The 19,265-nt window shown below is 37.8% G+C and overlaps 1 pseudogene; it reads left to right on the forward strand.

The window, feature by feature from the left end:
* Window positions 1-19,265, forward strand: part of LOC128018845 (cytosolic carboxypeptidase 6-like) — a 321,358-nt pseudogene that overhangs the window by 129,356 nt on the left and 172,737 nt on the right.

The following is a 19,265-nucleotide window of genomic DNA, read 5'->3' on the forward strand; positions in this document are numbered from 1 at the left end:
AAAATCATTGTTGAGTGACAACATTGTCAACATACCATAGTTTGACTTGTACTTCGCTTCGCTGGTTTCTAAAGACTGCTGTACAGTAGCGTCTTGAGCTCAAACAATGCTAAGAGAGAGCTTACGAATGGTCCAGACCAACCTTACGAAAGTATGACTTACAGAAGATATACTTAGCGTACGAACGTGTCGGGAATCGTGCCACAAGGTTAAGAGAGAGGTTAAGGAATAGGTTAAGAACTACTTAGCAATAAGAACGTTTTGGGGAACCGGGCCCTGCCCATTTGTGATGCTCTCTGCCCTATTAACATAGACACAGCCCTGAGTGAGTAGTAGCAGTCCACCATTACTGTTTTCTCGCTGTAGCTAGTGGAAATAGAATGTCAATGCCAAATAGGCATTACGGGGAATATTAGAAAGGAAATGTCCTTAAAAAAATTTAAGTCCTGTGTGATTGTGCTAAACATTTTATGGTGGACTACCTCACAAATGAGAGTCAGTTCAATTCTGGAGTTATGCAAAGGTTGCTTCTGAAAGAGGGATCGATTCAATATCGACACTTTGTGCACAAGCGTCCACAAAACGTTTTTGACTACAGACAAAGTAAGCATTACACGTCATATTTTGTTTTCCAAAAGAGCGTCTTGACTCTTTGTAAGGCTAATGTTGCTAAAGCTACCATTGTAGAGTATCTGCCTGTTTTCACTGATGTTGCCTTAACATGCTTCCAGAATGATCGTAAATAGGAATACGGTACTTAAAAATTGCACTTGGAAGCAATTTGAACCTGGTTACACGGTCACCACCAGTTACACTGTAACACTTGTATGCCGGAGCATGAGCTCCTGAAGCTCTGCACCCTTCTGAAAAGTGAGGAAGAGCACCAGCTCAGTTGCATTTAAAGGGACAAAAACTAGTGGCATTTTCAACAAGCTATAAAACATATCTGTGGGGTATTTTGAGATAAAAACTCACATACACAATCTGGTGACAATAGAAACTTTTTACATTTTATAAAATGGGCTTAATAGGGCACCTTTAAATAGCTGTTTCCTATTTGAATAAAATGTATTATTGTAATGGCAGTTATTTTTCAAAAGTATATGGTGAAAATCTTTTGTAACATTATAAATGTCTTTATTTAACATTCAGTCAATTTAATGTATCTTTGCTTAATAAAAGTATTAATTTCTTAAAAAAAAAAATCTTAATGACCCTTAAATATAAAAAATACGATCATCTGAGTGGTAGTATAATTTTTTTTTAATGCAAATAAATTAGTATTAGAGTATGTACAGTTGATATACTGTATAATGCCAATACTAATGTATGTATGTTATAAATTACATTTACATGTTGATCAGATGGTTTCTTATAGCCTTTGTGGGAGAAACTGCTAGAATAAGATTCATAGTGGACCATACTTTAAGTCAAAAGTCAGGCTCCATGACACAAGACACCAGGTGAGTGTGTGTCAGTGTAAAGAGCACTAAAAGAACTTGACATGCATGATTGAAATGAACTCTCAGGCAGGCTGGATAGTAATGTGTTCCTGTCTCTGTCTCACTAATTAAATGTACCTTTTTCAAAGTTCCTCCATGACCAGCTCTGCTGTGAGCTGTGCTGCTTTGGGATCCAATTCCAAATTACTCCTCAGTCTAGATACATGGGCTTAACTAGCACAAGGGTGTCCACTAGTGAATGTACAGTATGCATGTGTGCATTTTCTCTCTTTCTTTCTTACATAAAACCCTTAATGAGCCTGAGATGAAATGTGCATCCAATTTAACCAACACCCCTCCCTTCTTCTGAGTAACTCCCCTGTTGACTTTGATGAAGACACTGTATGAAAAGATGACAGAGTGAGAGAAGCTTCACAACTACTATGAATATAGGTGGTGAAGAGGTACTGTATGAATGATACAGATCAGTTCTGACAGCATCAACTAAAGTCACCTTTAAAATTCACATCCACATATATTTATACACTCACCGGTCATTTTATTTGGCACATCTGTTCAATAGCTTGTTAACACTTTTTTTTTTTTAATCAGCCAATCATATGGCAGCAACTCAATCCATTTAGGTTCTAGATGCGGTTAAGACGATTTGCTAAAGTTCAAACCGAGCATCAGAATGGGGAAGAAAGTGGATTTAAGTGACTTTAAATATGGAATGGTTGTTGGTGCCAGACATGCTGGTCTGAGTATTTCAAAAACTTCTGATCTACTGGGATTTTCACACACAACCATCTCTAGGGTTTACCGAGAATGGTCAGAAAAAGAAAATATCCAGTGAGCAGCAGTTGTGCGGACGAAAATGCCTTTTTTATATCAGAGGTCAGAGAAGAATGGGCAGATCTATCAGGTTAGAGATAATAGAAAGGCAACAGTAACTCAAATAACCACTCGATACAACCAAGGTATGCGGAATATCATCTCTGAATGCACAACACATTAAACCCTGAAGCAGATAGGTTACAGCAGCAGAAGACTACACCAGGTGCCACTCCTGTCAGCTAAGAACAGGAAACAGAGGCTACAGTTAACACAGGATCACCAAAACTGGACAATCGAAGACTGGAAAAACGTTGCCTGGTCTGATGAGTCTTGATTTCTGCTGCAACATTCAGATAGTAGGGTCAGAATTTGGTGTAAAGACCATGAAAGCATGGATCCATCCTGCCTTGTCTCACAGGTTCAGGCTGGTGGTGGTGGTGTAATGGTGCGGGGGATATTTTCTTGGCAAACTGTGGTCTGCTTTGTACCAATTGAGCATCGTTTAAATGTCACAGCCTACCTGAGTATTGTTTCTGACAATGTCCATCCCTTTATGACTACAGTGAACCAATCTTCTGATGGCTACTTCCAGCAGAATAATGCACCATGTCACAAAGCTCAAATCATCTCAGGCTGGTTTCTTGAACATGACAATGAGTTCACTTTACTCAAATGGCCTCCACAGTCACCAGATCTCAATCCAATAGAGCAGCTTTGGGATGTGGTGGAACGGGAGATTTGCATCATGGATGTGCAGCCAACAAATCTGCAGCAATTGTGTGATGCTGTCATGTCAATATGGACCAAAAACTCTGAGGAATGTTTCCAACATCTTGTTGAATCTATGCCACAAAGAATTAATGCATTTCTGATGGCAAAAGGAAGTACTAGTAAGGTGTACCTAATTAAGTGGCCAGTAACTGTGTGTATATAGACTGTATAAAAACATGGATGTAGTGTCCATGACGTCACCCGTAGACTCCTGAAGTGTGTTTTTGATTCCTAAAGTGTGCAGAGCAGGCCGTCGCCATCTTGGCAGCACGTCACCGCGCGACTTTCCTGGACAATCAAAAATGGTCAAAAAGGCAGGAGCTACTTGTTGAGGCCAAGCCCACCTAGAGCGACGGCAGTGTCAGCAGCGGCAAACCACCTGTCCCTCAAGTGGCCACACCCTTAATTATGCAGAACTTTAGGTCTTAATGTAATTTAAACAGATGAGTTATAAAAAAATTAGACCCCCTTCACAGTTGTCATGATGGGCAAAATTAGCTATTTAGACCAAAATAATTTTTTGCACAAGGCTGTAAACATGTTTTTTTTCTGCTGTAAAGTTGGGCATTTTAACATTGGGAGTCTATGGGATTGACACCCTTTTGCAGCCAGCCAGTCGATGAATTGCAGTTTTAGTTACTTCCTTATTGGCCTAATGAGAGAGAGCGGGAGGTTGGCGCTCGGTATATATATTAAATATATTAAATATATTAAACTGGGCCGGGTCTGTCCGGGCTAAAACCTGGCACATAGACTCCAGGGCTTGACTTGAATGCTTCATTAACACCAGCAAGCAACATGATTAAAACATCATGTTGATTCCATGTTTTGAACGAATCGGTTGAGTCAAAGTTTCATTGGCCCATGCATAAACATCTGATGAATCTGCTGTTTGAAAGAATCATTTAAATGAACAACTCAATGACTCACTTATTAAATGAGCACTGCTGGCACCTACTAGCATTTTAATTTCACTGAAAAGTATCATTTCCACCATAATTTTGTGTTTGTATATTCAAAAATATTTAAAAGAATCTCGTATTATTTAATGCAGTTGTATTTTTCAGTGTAAATAATTTAATTTGATTACATATAGATAATCACATTATTATAATTGCATTTATAGATCAAATTCAAGAATTTGAAATGAAAGTATACATAAGTTTGATACCATAGAGCACCCCCATATAACAAATCACTATTTAACCCCTGTATACTGTATATATATATATATATATATATATATATATATATATGTGTGTGTGTGTATATATATATATATATATATATATATATATATATATATATATATATATATATATATATATGTGTGTGTATGTATGGTGAGCATTAAAACTTTTTCTAAATGTCTAGAAGTTCAGGTGTCCAGATAAAGCAAGAAAACAAAAACAGCTTAGAAGAACATAGGAAAGTTTTGTTTTATTTATAATATTGCAATATTATTGGAAAATTCTTGCTAGGTCAATTGTTTTTTAATGTTGTGGTTGACTATTTCTCATAACATGACTTTTAGCATAATCTACAGGACAATATTTTTAAATGCGTTTCAGGTCTATACTTATTTGGTAGTTGTTTTGGGCTGATTTGATAGACAAAATTATGAAAGATAATGTGTTAAAATCTGGCTTGCAACATATCCCAGTCCTTTCTTCCTTGTTGTCTACTCCCCATTAAACCTTGAGATGTCAATTTATTTTGTTAGCTGCTTTTAGCATTGATTTTTTTTTTCCCTGCTGTCATATGACCCAGAACAGACCTGTGACCCATTCTTGGGTCATGACCCACCAGTTGAGAACCACTGGCCTGGAGAGAGAACTGGCTCCACTGTGTCCCACCTTCAAGTCAGACAAACCCAGCAATCTAGACCCAGAAACCACCTGCCAAAGCAGACAATCTGAATTTTGTGGTGGAAAAAAAGAAGAAAGAGTGGCATGATGTAAAGGTAGAGAAATGAGAATGTATTTGCCTGTGGGGGAAAAAAAGGACTGAAAGTAGGCTGGCAACAGATGTGTAGGGCAGTAAAAGTGTAATTGAAATGCCAGCAGCAATGGTCTTATCTACCCGTTCCAGCAGCTACCTCGCGTCTGAACATCACTTAAATGTCATTTTAGCTGTGGCTGATTCAGGACGACCACAATCCCCATCTTCTGTGACTGGAGCCGATGATGGGAGGGGAACAGTGGATGGATGAGAGTGGGGGGTGGGGGGAGGGGGTGAGCACTGAAAAAACTAGAGAATAGCTGTAATTGGATTTCGTTTGCACGCTGTTAACTGTTGGCTTAATTGGGAATTTGATATGGTTTATTACATGGAGTCATTTACAGTTTTGACATATCATTATTAGCATCGTCTGTACTGTTTATACATTTCATATTTCATAAACGTCATTCTCTCATGATATTCGAAAAAGGCTTCAAAGACAAATCCACCTGCCCTCAAATTGCCCCAGTCATTCTGCAGTGACCCAGGGTCTAGACTCACGACAGGAGGGTAAAAGTTTGTAGAATGTCTATAAAATATGCACCAGTTCCAGTGGGGAAACTTGGGACTGTTTTTGAGTTGGGTCATTATCATAATTATGCTTTAATTGTTGATGGTACATGTTGCATTGTTCACAACTACATTTCTTATCATCTTCAGTGGATGCATTAGTACGTAAATTGTTTATCATCCTCAGTGGATGCATTAGTAAGTAATTTTTTATTTTATTTTATTTTTTTGCATCAGTTCTTGACTTTGAGTAAGAAAGACAGAAACCTGAAATTACTCAATTTATGCTAAACAATTATTTTTTTTACCACATTACATCGGTGTCATTGTTGTGTGCTGGTTATTCTTACATGATGCCTGTCATTAGCAATTAGCATGATGTTAATTACTAATTTGTAGGATTGTGCATTAAATATCTGCTTTCATAGCATTGGTCTTCCATTTCTAGCCATTGTCTATGCCTAAAGAAGTCACAAACTCTTTCTGTCATAGTGCAAGAACTCTTTCTGTCATAGTGCAAGTGGTAATGGGTTATTTTAGGCCAAACACCCATTGAAAATTTTATCTAGTAGTCTTTAGAATCCTAATTTTCTAACACCATATTCTTTGGGACATGTTTATCAGTATACTGTATATCAGTATAAAATATGGATTGGAATAGCCCAGGCTTTCTCAAGGTCCCAGTGCAGTGTGACATGTAATGTTGTTATTCGTTGTTGTGGCACATTGTTATTTGTGCAGTTGTATATGTTTGAGGAAATGAAGAGATACTCTCACATCCTTCTACAGTTTTGTCTTTATTGTCTTGCTTGCAAGTTCACACAATCTTCGCATTACGTAGTCAGCGAGATCCTGTAAGATTCTTTTAACAGGTTTGGTGTCTCATACAGCACTTCTCATTTGCGCTGCTAATTTTAAAACTTACTGTGAGGTTATGTGAAATCGGCCCGATTGAGAATTTCTAATCTTTGCTGAAAGTAGACCTGTTAGTTTTAATGGTTCATAAAGTTTTTATTGTGTTTATATATTGTGCATGGTATGGATTACACGCGAAGCACTGCAAATTGTTGCATCTGCCGACAACAAATGATCAGAAACTGCTTTATACCATCAAGTTTTTTTTCCCATTGCAACCTCACTGATTTCAGATTTACCTGCCTCGAAAAAGAACATAAAGAAGATTTGTTTTGCAGTTAGTTTGCTGGAAATGTGTGGGGTTTTTTATGTTTGTGCTCATTTTCATACAAAATAAAATAATCTTGGTGTACTTATTTAAACAATCTAGACAGTTATTAAGTGTTTGTATATATATATATATATATATATATATATATATATATATATATATGTGTGTGTGTGTGTGTGTGTGTGTGTGTGTGTGTGTGTGTGTGTATGTGCGTGCCTGCCTGCGTGCGTGTGTGTATATATATATAGACACACACACATACATTTTTAGATTTACCTGCCCTTTAAAGTCTAGTACAAAAAAAGGTAGTTTTTTTTTCAGTATGTTTGCAAGCTAATATTTTGGTGTTTTTCTTCACTACTAGTGTTTGTTTTCATACATAATAAATAGCCTTGGTTTCGTCTGACAAAAAATTTCAGTTTCCTCTTATTTCAGAGGGTGATTTTTAACATTGTTAACTTCAGCAAGACTAAGAGCCTAGCCTGTACAGAGATGGGATGTCCCCCGTGGTGAAGTCGACCAGCTGGCCTAAATGGTATTCATACCCTCTGCAAATATCACATCTCCACCTACACACAGTTCGCCACTGGACTTTCCACGCTTTAATTCCAAATAAGAAATCCATGACTTATCTTCTGTGTGTAGTTTGTGCGTCTTTCTTGTGTAACGCAGGTCCGAGCACGGGTTCCACACAAGCCCTGCAGGCACGGCGAATAAGACTTGACTTTGTACACTGTCATCATAACTGACTGTCTTATCTCTCTGCCGCAAACAACAGGATTTTTTGTTACCACCTCTTCGAGTTTGCACATTGCCAGTGTTCCTTAAAGAAAGCATTCAACGCTTTCTCACTTTCTCCTCCTCCTCCAAGTTGACAATGGTGTGTTTGATGTTCCAGATGAGAGGTTGTGTTGCTGGGGATGTTTGGTCTCCATGGTGATGCCATCTAGATAGAGAAAAGGGACAGTGACAGGGCTGTTGATAGAGGAATTATGAGAAATGCCAGAGAAGGAAGTGAGCTCGGGGCTGGACAAACTCCTTATATGTGACCGTTTACAGCATGTCACACTGGCACCATTTTCCCTAAACATGTTTTTATGTGTCTTTTAATCAGCTCGACTCTTTGTGCTCTGTCAGCTGTAGGAATGGTTTTATTAGAAACACATCTGCCTTCATGGAGGAGGATATGCGTGGAAGACAAATGCAGTTCCCTAGCTGTGTGTGTTTGGATGTCTTTTAAATGGCTACAAGTATTAGATCAATGTGAAGATAAGTTCAAATCCTTCCTGCTCAGTGTGTTTTCTGCTATTCTTCACGTATGGCTTATTTGATCTCTGTGTCTATGCTTAAGCCAAACTCACACTAAGAGTACATACAGTTTCTTCTTTAGTGTCTTGTTGTTTTGTACTCTACTAATCACAGTCTAGTTGTCATTTACAAGATCAATCTTCTCTCAGACTATTTTCAATCCTGCAATTAGTTTTCTCACAAATTTGCTTCTAAATTCTTTATTTTGTATTTTTTATGTAACATATTAATGAAGGCTTAATCCAAATATGGTTTACTGAAACGGTTTATACTGTAAACTCATAAGTAATAATAAAAGTGGGGATGATGGTTGATGTGTGTGTGTGTGTGTGTGTGTGTGTGTGTGTGTGTGTGTGTATATATATATATATATATATATATATATATATATATATATATATATATATATATATATATATATATATACTGAACAAAATTATAAACACACGACTTTTGTTTTTGCCACCATTTTTCATGAGCTGAACTCATTTTTCTATGGACACAAAAGGCCTATTTCTAAATCTGTCTAAATCTGTGTTAGTGAGCACTTCTCCTTTGCTGAGATAATCCATTCACCTCATAGGTGTGGCATATCAAGATGCTGATTAGACAGCATGATTATTGTGCAGGTGTACTGGCCACAATAAAAGGCCACTCTAAAATGTGCAGTTTTACTGTATTGGGGGGTCCAAAAACCAGTCAGTATCTGGTGTACCACCATTTGCCTCACACAATGCAACACATCTCCTATAGAGTTGATCAGGTTGTTGATTGTGGCCTGTGGAATGTTGGTCCACTCCTCTTTGAGGTTCCTGTGCGAAGTTGCTGGATATTGGCAGGAACTGGAACACGCTGTTGTATAAGCCGATCCAGAGCATCCCAAACATGCTCAATGGGAGACATGTCCATTCGGTATGCTGGCCATGCAAGAACTGGGATGTTTTCAGCTTCCAGGAATCGTGCACAGATCCTTGCAACACAGGGCAATGCATTATCATGTTGCAACATGAGGTGATGGTCATGGATGAATGGCACAACAATGGGCTTCAGGATCTCGTCACAGTATCTCTGTGCATTCAGAATGCCATCAATAACATGGCATCCATAACATACGCCTGACCAAACCATTACCCCACCACCACCATGGGCCACTTGATCCACAATGTTGACATCAGCACACCGTTTACCCACATGACTCCATACATGCTGTCTGCCATATGCCCTGTACAGTGAAAACCAGTAATCATCTGTGAAGAGAACTCTCCAAACCGCCAGTTGCCATCAAATGTAAGCATTTGCCCACTCAGGTCGGTTACGACGAAGAACTGCAATCAGATCAAAATCCCAGTGAGGTTGACAAGCATGCATATGAGCTTCCCTAAGACAGTTTCTGATAGTTTGTGCAGAAATTATTTGGTTATGCAAACTGATTGTTGTAGCAGCTGTCTGGGTGGCTGGTCTCAAACAATCTTAGAGGTAAAGATGCTGAATGTGGAGGTCCTGGGCTGGTGTGGATAAACGTGATCTGCGGTTGTGAGGCCTATTGGATGTACTGCCAAATTCTCTCAAATGCCTTTGGAGACTGCTTATGGTAGAGAAATGAAGATTCAATTCACAGGCAACAGCTCTGGTGGATATTCCTGCAGTCAGCATGCCAATTGCACACTCCATCAAAACTCGTGACATCTTTGCGACAATTGCACATTTTAGAGTGGCCTTTTATTGTGGCCAGCCTAAGGTACACCTGCACAATAATCATGCTGTCTAATTAGCATCTTGATATGCTACACTTGTGAGGTGGATGGATTATCTCAGCAAAGGAGCAGTGCTCACTAACACAGATTTAGACAGATTTGTGAACAATATTTGAGAGAAATAGGCCTTTTGTGTACATAATAAGTCTTAGATCTTTGAGTTCAGCTCATGAAAAATGGGGGCAAAAACAAAAGTGTTGCATTAATAAATTTGTTCAGTGTATATACAGTATATACACATACATGCACGCACGCACGCACGCACGCACAAACACACACACACACACACACACACACACACATACACACACACACACACACACACACACACACACACACACACACACATATATATATATATATATATATATATATATATATATATATATATATATATATATATATATATATATATAAAATGTTAAGGCATTATTTGTAACTAGTAGATGTAGATATTCCGGACATCAAGTCAGCCAACAACATGGAGAATTTGTTTTGTGTTTTGCACAGATTCGCATACAGTGGGGAAAAGAGCTATACAAGCTTTAATACTTGGCTACACCCTGGGGCTGTTTTCATAAACTTCTTCCAGTTTCAGTCCTGTAGTTTGCTATTGACTTGTGTGCCAGTGTACCTTGAGCACTTTCCAAAAACTTTTGGAAAAGTTAAGTTTGCAAATCCCAGATTCCTGCACTTGCATACATACACACATACACATACACACACTCTCACACACACACATCCATGCCTCCTATCAGTATCAATCAGAGTGGTGCATTACCATTCAAACACTCATCTGTCAGGTTGAATTTGCATGGGGCATGCAGTCTGGGCAGGTGAGGCCTGTCAGAGGTAATAGCAGGGAACTGATGGATGCTGAAGTGTGCGTGCATCCATACGGGTGCGTACGAGAGAGCCACTACGCCACGCTATCCTGACGCTCTGAACAGAGGTCATGTGACAGAGAGTACCCGCTCAACAGAAGCCTTGACATCTGTCATGAGTCGATCAAGGGCATTCAGACAAATGGCAGGCATCTGCCAAGGGAGCCTGTCTTCCTCTGCAAAACCCTGGTCACGGCCTAATGGGACAAGACAATTAAATAGAGATGCTGCCGGAAAACAATGGACTGCAAAACATTTCACAGTCAAGTTGACGTCTCCTACGTGCCTGTGTTTAACATTTCTCTCAGGAGTTGGATGATTTATTCAGGAGTTTGTTGGGTGCCGTTTTTATTGGGCTACACCCTGCAAACCTTTTTTTTTTTATGTGAACCTGTGCAATTATGATAAAATAATAATAATTAGTTGTAAATTGTTTACCTTGATATTGTAATTTTGTTTCTTCAACTCTACATACATTAGGAGATGTCTGCAGTCTGCAGCTTCTGGTGTAAAAATAAGCCTGTAGCATTTAGAGACTCTGAATACCCAGCCGAAAGCGACGGAGAACCTCTGTTTACAAATGCCACAGTGATAGCCATCAGGCGGCGAGATCAGGGTGAGCTGATTGTACCGCACGCTGGCCACCGCCAGGCATTAGGACTTCAATAAGGCAAGGAAAGACCATGTAATTCTCACACAAACGCAAAAAGATTCTCTCCGTTTCGCATCCACTTATAGAGGTGTGAAAACAACATGCTGCGACACAAAGGGAGGTCTTACACACACTTTTGCACTGCTCCTTACTCACGACACACACAAGCACACAGGTGATATTGGCTATATGTGGAGAGTGGCTATATGTGGCATTTAATAGATTGTGTGTGAAACCGAAGTATAGGCGAAGCTTTATGTGTTGATGTAACACTCTGTTGTAAATTAATCTTTATGCTAATTAGTTACCGATTTTAGTGCTGGTCAGTTGAGCTATGCTGCTGACCATCAAAAAGTCCCTGCTGAAATGTATTAACCAGAGACATGTATCTGGTTAAGCAATTTAAAGGAATAGTTCGCTCAGAAAAGAAAATGTACTAACCCCTGTCACACCCAAGATGTTGATGATTGTTTGTTCAGTTTTTTCTTTAAACTTGAAGAAATTTAGCATTATATCTCTTGCTCACCAATGGATCCTTTGCAGTGAATGGGTGCCATCAGAATGAGAGTCCAAACAGCTAATAAAACATCACAATCCACAAATAATCCAGAGTCTGTAAATGAACTCCTTGTGATGTGAAAAGCTGTGTTTATGTGAGAACAAATCCATCAAGGCATTTAAACTTTAAAGCATTAGTTCTGGCTAAAATATGAATTCCATTATACATAATAATACTTTAAAGATGCCTTGGAATCTCCTTGTGGCTTTTTTATTATTTTCAGTCTTCGATGAAGAAGTTAGTTTAATGCACAAAATGGCACAATTTTATGACACACACACACAAAAAAAGATATTATAATGATATTGTCCAAAATTCAACTTATTGTCCAAAACAAGAATGTCTCTTCCCCCTAAATTATGAATGCCACCTGCTTCTGAGTAACAACAGCAAATAGCAAATTTTGATCTTTCGTTTTAACATTTTAATTTGTATTTTTTGTGCTAATGCTCATACTTTATTTACTTTCTCAGCCATCGATTGCTTGTGATGTAACTATAGTTTGTTATTTAGTTTCTTCAGTGCTTTCATATATATATATTTAGCTTTTGTACCATAGTGTAGAAGCATAAACTAATGACAGTTGGCTATTTGAAAAAAGAAAAAGATCGATCCCATCAGTATGTCCCGCCCAAATATATGGTTTCAACCAAATATACGAGTATTCTTCTGTGATTCATAGTAGCTCAGGGGCAATTTTAGAAGACATTTGAAATTTGCAGACAAATGGTGTCATCTCTATGTTTTGAGCTTTAAAAACCCCAAAGCAGCCATCTTTCAGTTCTCTTGTGCATACGGTTTGTATTGTTGTTGCCCCGTGTATCTCTCTTTCACATTCTCCCTTTCGTTCATTTTCCATCATGACAGCAAAGTAGAACAGCTCAAAAACTGCTAATCTCTCTTTGACAAGTAGATATGAAATAAAGCAAAGAGCAGCTTTAACTGTCTGATCCAACCCTGTATGCAGCATTGTATAAAGTCAAGAAAATAAGATGGAGCATGGGAGAGAGAGAGTGAAAAAAGGAGTGAGAAGACAGTTGAAGAAAAAAAAGAGAACAGGTTGCCATTGCTGCCTGTATCTGTAGAAAATTTCACTTTTAACCTGAAAGTTGATACCTTTATCTCTATCTGCAGAGACCGTTCTTCCTCAAGGCTGGCTGATGCTGGAGCCCCGTGTTTGTGTGTGTGTTGCGTGTGCGGATGTGTTTGCACGTGCGCGTGTGCATGCATGCCACCTGAGGCTCATCTGTTCTTGGCCTCGATGATAGATAGACAGGAATCATATTAGAACTTGGATGCGTGCATGTTTGTTTCTAGATATATGCATGTTTATGTGCTTACAATCTAGCAACAGGTGCAGTAATTATCGGGATCAGGGAAGTTCCAGAAGCAGGTTATAACAGCTGACAATCAACATCTTACAGCAGAAGATCTGACAGCACTGGAGCAACAGTGCAGAAGATGGCACGCAATCATTTCAGACAGTCTGTCTTTGTTCTTCATCTTGCGCTCCTGTCTGTCTGTTCTGAAAGAACACGAGGCACAGCTTGCTGCAGTTACAGTACATGAACATCATGAGTCTCATATTCTAAGATCATGAGAATATGAAGTAGCCTAGTGTTGCGTAGCTAGCTACACATTTATTCTGGACCACACTGTAGCATATTCAGGCCAAGAGCCACCCACTTGAACAGGAAATGGTCAATGAGCAGCCATGAACGTAATAATTTGTAGCGTAAATATATTTTTTAAGTTATGTAAAAAATGTAAGATAATACTTGTAACTGGCATCACCACAGTAATTTTCCACAGTCTGTGTTTAGCTTCATTTTATCTAATCAGCATTACAGAAAAAAAAAAAAAAAAACATAAAATAAGCCTTAATTTATACATGTATTTTCCTTATCAAGTCCTGTACAAAGCATGCTGGGAACTATGGAATCTACTGGCCATTTTTATTAAGTTACTATACCTTTTTTTTATAAAAAATTAATGCAAACATTTGAGTTTACATTACATACAATATTAAGTTAAACTTTTGATTAACATTATTATGTCAACAGTACTCATCAAAATAATGGTGGCAACTTTTAAATTAAATTAGAATTTTTAACTTTCAACCATGCATTTATTTTAGTTGTTGTAACAGGATCATTTAATTATTTTTGGGAGAGGAATGTATGCAATTTTGGATGCAGTTTTTTATAAAATATTTCCAAGAATTCCCGCAGTCATGGTAAAATGGAAATATCAGGTCTTCCAAAGTTGTATAAATTTGTAAGTTTTTCTAGTTATGTTGTTATAACATATTTGCTATTGTGTAGAGTAAAACTTGCTTGCACACCTGATTTGCACACCTTGGTCAAATACACAAATCAATCTGAATGATGCATTACTAAATTAGATTAAAAAAAAATGGATCTGAATCAAAATAATTGGAGGTTTATTGTTCAAAATAAGTAGGATAATACCAAATATAGGTGTGTTTGTCTCAAACCAGTTCGTCTTCACTCCCAACATATTTTTCAATTTTCTATACAATTTTCTGAACTGTTTCATTGAAACAAACTGTTGTAAAAATATTCTGTATTGTGCAAATATATATTTTTCTCAACAATGAATGGAACTGTATTCGAAAAGAAAAGAACAAGATATAAGTTTTGTACTTTTCAAACTCCCAATATATATACAGGCTACTTTCAGACTGCACACTCTTAGCAGAATCGCCTGTACCCGCCTACAACGCAGAAACTTCGTCCCACGTCGCAACAAATTTAATCGGATCTCATGGGAATTCTGCGTGAATGCAGATCTACTGTATAGTATAAACAAATCTCTTAAACACAAATTTCGGCATATCAAGCAAACTTTAAACACAACTTTGTTTCTTTGGATAAACCTGTGTACCCTGACTCATGGCTGAGAATGTTGTTAGCCTAATGGGGGTTTTGGACTAGTTAGAGGTATCGCTGTGGTCTATGTGGTCGTGTTTTAGCAGGCTGGCAGCAGTGAGGAGGGCTGATGCATCGGGTTTATTGCTTTTAAGTGGGAGGATGAAGTGGTTTTGAGCACTTCACAGGACTGAGAGCTGTTTATTATTCAGCAAGAGAGAGAGAGTTAGAGAGACCTTTGACTGCTGATCCTCCAGACACATTAGATCCATTCTATGGCCATATTGAGATTCTGGATGCTTATTGTAGGATAAACTGTAACTATTTTTCTTCTGCATCATTGGTTCTCTCAGCTTTCTCTCTTCTCACAAGTGATGTTATTGCTTATTTCTTTAAAACGAAGTCTGTCAGCCAAACCTATGTATTTCTTCTTAAGAGAGTTCTGTTAGTAAAGTTAAAGGAAACTATACGCAGATATTGATATTCATATAACCGTGTTGGGAGTGTCACAATACAATAATTTCAGTGGCTGAAACCAGAGAAATTTTACAATTCTCAATACCAATTTTGATAGAAGAATACAAGATTAAAAGTTGAATATCACAGCAAACATAACAGTAGCTTTTTAAACAATTATTCAAGTAAGCCTGTAATGAGCAAAGAAACAAATTGCTAGCAAAATAACAAATAAAAACAGAGCAAAGATACAAATCAAGTAGTTTTTCTTGCAAGTAAACATAGAAATTGAAATAAAATACATAAAATAATGTCAGTTTAGAAGTCATCTTTTATTCACTCCATTATTCAGTACTTGTTTCCCCGTACTTTCCTCAATAACCCTACATATTTTTGTTGGCCTTGAATGTAGTTAACCTATTGTTCTTAACCTCTGAACATATTTTAGAACTGTTCAATGGTGGTCCTGAGATCATATGTAATACCCTTACATGGAAAGCAAACTAGAATATAAGTTTAGCTCAGTAGGTTCATGTTTTGTGTTTTGAGCATGGTCACATATACTACTCGACATTCTGGCAACATCCTTCTATTTACAGCCATTCACATGTATTCTGATTATATACACTTTCTTATATGCCAATATTCTTTGCAATTGTGAATGCTTTCCAAGTTATTATAGAATGATTTGAGTTTAGCCACTTATAGCATGTTTTAGCCTACACTGAAGTGAGTTTAGTTCTGAATAATATGCAGATTGTGTCGTCTCTGCAGAAGTGCCTCTGTCTTTTCTCTTTTTATGGAAAGCTTTTCCTCCCCTTCATTCACACACCAAGGTGACAACCTTCTCAAAGCTGGTGCCCCCCTCCCTATCCCACCCCCCACTGTGTGGGCTTATTTGTTAGCCTGATAGAGCGGAGAATTAGCAAGCAGCTTCTTTCTGCCGGCATAAACGGCAAGCGCAGCGAGTGGAGTGTCACTGAGCTTCTGGCGTTCTGGGTTCTGTGAATACGGAGAGCTCTGTGGCACTCTCAGCAGATGCTGCTGGGAACTCCCAGCATGCAGTGGAGGCAGAGAAGAGCGTGTGCCATCCGTACCGAAAAACAAGGAACTTTTGCAGTGATCAGACCTGCGCTGGATGTTGTTTCAAAGAACAGTGAAGGATTGCAGCTGTGATTGCAAAAGAGTTTTTTGTCTCCTGGCACAAAGCTACAGAGCTGTCATTTGTGAATTAATGTGGATTCAAATGCCTGGAGGATAACTGCAAGGCAAAATTATGTTTTTTTTTTTTTTTTAAAGAGGAAAGTGGGGTAAGATATGTCACAGCCTTAATCTACCAAGCTGTGTTTAATGTGTGTCACATGACTTTATAGTTAGAAAGGGCCCTTGAAAAATGTGATATACATTTTATTTATGATAAAAACTGGCCAGGTGCAATAAACATATATGCCCTGGATAAAATAATTTTTTATATATTTTTAAATGTAATTTATTACTGTAATGGCAAAAATCATTTTTCAGCAGCCATGTTATTTAGTCTCTAGTGTCCTAAATGTGTCACAAATTCTTCATAAATCATTCTAATATGCTGAATTGGTCTTTAATAAACATTTCTTATTATTATCAGTGTTAAAAACAATTGTGCTGCTTAATATTTTTGTGAAGATCGTGATACATTTTACAGGAGATTTTGATTAACAGAAAGTTTAAAACCATAATGGAAATCTATTAAATTATATATATATATATATATATATACATACAGTTTACTCCACTCTCACTTAGTGTATAGTATAAAAAGATTGTCTACTAAAGTTTCACTATAAAAAAGCCATTCTAATTACCATAATAAGAAGCTCACCACCGTTCTTACGTTAATGTATTTAAAGAGATACTTTTAATGGTGTCTCTCTCCTCTTACCAGCAGCAAAGACCTCTTCTATCACTCTTCAAAGAGAAAACTATTATTGAGAGAAATACTTTCAAAAATAGCACAGGGGTTAGTGGGAAATAACCTTGGCCAAGGGTATGTTTTTATGAAAGAAATCATTGAATAAAAAGACACACACACACTCTATATGGAAGTTTTCCACCAGCAGGACTGCTGCACCATGAGTCTGCTTGGAAATTTCACTCTTGTACTAAATCCTTCCTGTGAATGTCTGATGTAACAAAATAGTGAAAATGTATTTGGAGATGTCTCCGGATCCACCAGAGAGGCTGCTAGCAGTAATTGCCCTGTCAATCACTGGGGCTCCTGCTGTTGAGTTTGATTGGTTAAGCTGGGGGTAGGGGAAGCTCACCTTAGAGGAGAGGAAACTCTATCCTCTCTCTCCTTCTTTCTTCATTTCTTTCACCCTCTTTTTCTGTGGACCCCATGGGCCTCTGGTCACTTAGGGAGTCTTCCCTGCATACAGGGCCTGAATACTGTTGAAAGAAACAACATAAGGTGGCATGTGAGATATAGGACAAATGTTTCTTCCCTGTTTTTTGGAGATTTTTTTTATTTCCCCATAACAAATAAATATTTTTCTGAGTTAGCAGACCTCAAGGAGCTGAAAAATATTTTGTATATTTTGTATATGTAGACTGAATATTTTGTACATAATACAATATTTACGTTTGTAAAACCATGTTAAGTTCTTTTTTATTGAACTGTTATTTTATCTGTTGAGCTGTTATTAAATCAGGATCACATTTGCACTCGTGCTGTTTGGGACACAAACAATACTCATTTAATATTGCACTTGTTGCTCATGTGATAATGCTTAACCATATCGAATGATAAAAAAATATGAGACAAATATAAATATTATGTATCTTTGACATGTATATATTCATTCAAATTGTTATGCTGAAAATATAATTCATAATGATTTTTTTTTTTATTTTTTTGAAAAATGCAAAACAGATATTCATTCCAGTTATGGACTTTCGGCCCCCATTGTACATCATACACACACCAATGCACAGTTTGTACGAGAGCTCACAATGAGTGATAGAAGGACAGTGTGGGGTTCGTTGAGTTTCTTTTTTATATTTGCCATCAGACTGAAAAGCCATTTTATTTTGTGTCCCCATTCTGTCCCTTCCCATAGGCTCTGATGCCGGATTTCTGTGTCGGCGTGGTTTATGGCTCAAAGTTTTGAGGGTCGCTCCAAACATCTGACACAGTGAATGCCAATGTGAGACGGAAGAGCTTGGCACGGAAACTATGATGGAAGTAATTTCGTAATGGCTTACATTGCTCTTTGATTATTGTGGCCAAGAGGGGTCTGCGTCTAAATGGGAATGCATTTGCGCTGCAGTGCAGTGCATTAGACTGATTAATCTTATTTTTGCGATTGCTTAGCTCTTAGGTTTTTGAAAAGTATGAGTAGATCTTTATTAAGGAAAAATTGGTAATATTAATACCTCATGAGTGGTCTCAGTTCTTGAACCTAAGAGAGAAGTCTTTTTTTCCCCAGTGTATCTTTTTGTCCTCTGACCTTGTGCAAGTTGGTGACATTTATGTCAGGTAAAAAAAAAAATGCTATACCTGCCTCCTGAAAATTCATCCCAAGGATGGGTGATAAGGCTTTGTATTTCTATATGCTTTCTCTGAACTTTGAACTAATCCTTAAAAATGAAGCATACATAATCATATAGACAGTCTTCTATGCAGCATCAGGAAGTAGTAGAACTTCCTCACTCAAAAGGAAAGCTCAGAGAAATCTTCTGCTTTGATTCTCTCAGGTCTCCAGCATCTTCACACTTATGTGGCTGCCCATCCCCTTGCACAGTTATCCGTGTGGCATGCTTTTAATTATTGCCCTTTTGATTGTCGACAAATGAAGAGTGATGTTAAATAGCTAATAGCTTGTTCTAATTAATAGGGGAATTGAAGGCTTGTTAATTAAGGGCATACAGGACAAGGACCGGCTTGGCTAATTTCAGCAATAAATCCGAGCCTAAGGATTTGTTTCCAAACAAATCGAGCCCCTGATTTTGTCTGGTCTAAACTCCTCCTAAAAT

The sequence above is a fragment of the Carassius gibelio genome, chromosome A8 (assembly GCF_023724105.1).
Source record: "Carassius gibelio isolate Cgi1373 ecotype wild population from Czech Republic chromosome A8, carGib1.2-hapl.c, whole genome shotgun sequence".
Lineage (NCBI taxonomy): Eukaryota > Metazoa > Chordata > Actinopteri > Cypriniformes > Cyprinidae > Carassius > Carassius gibelio.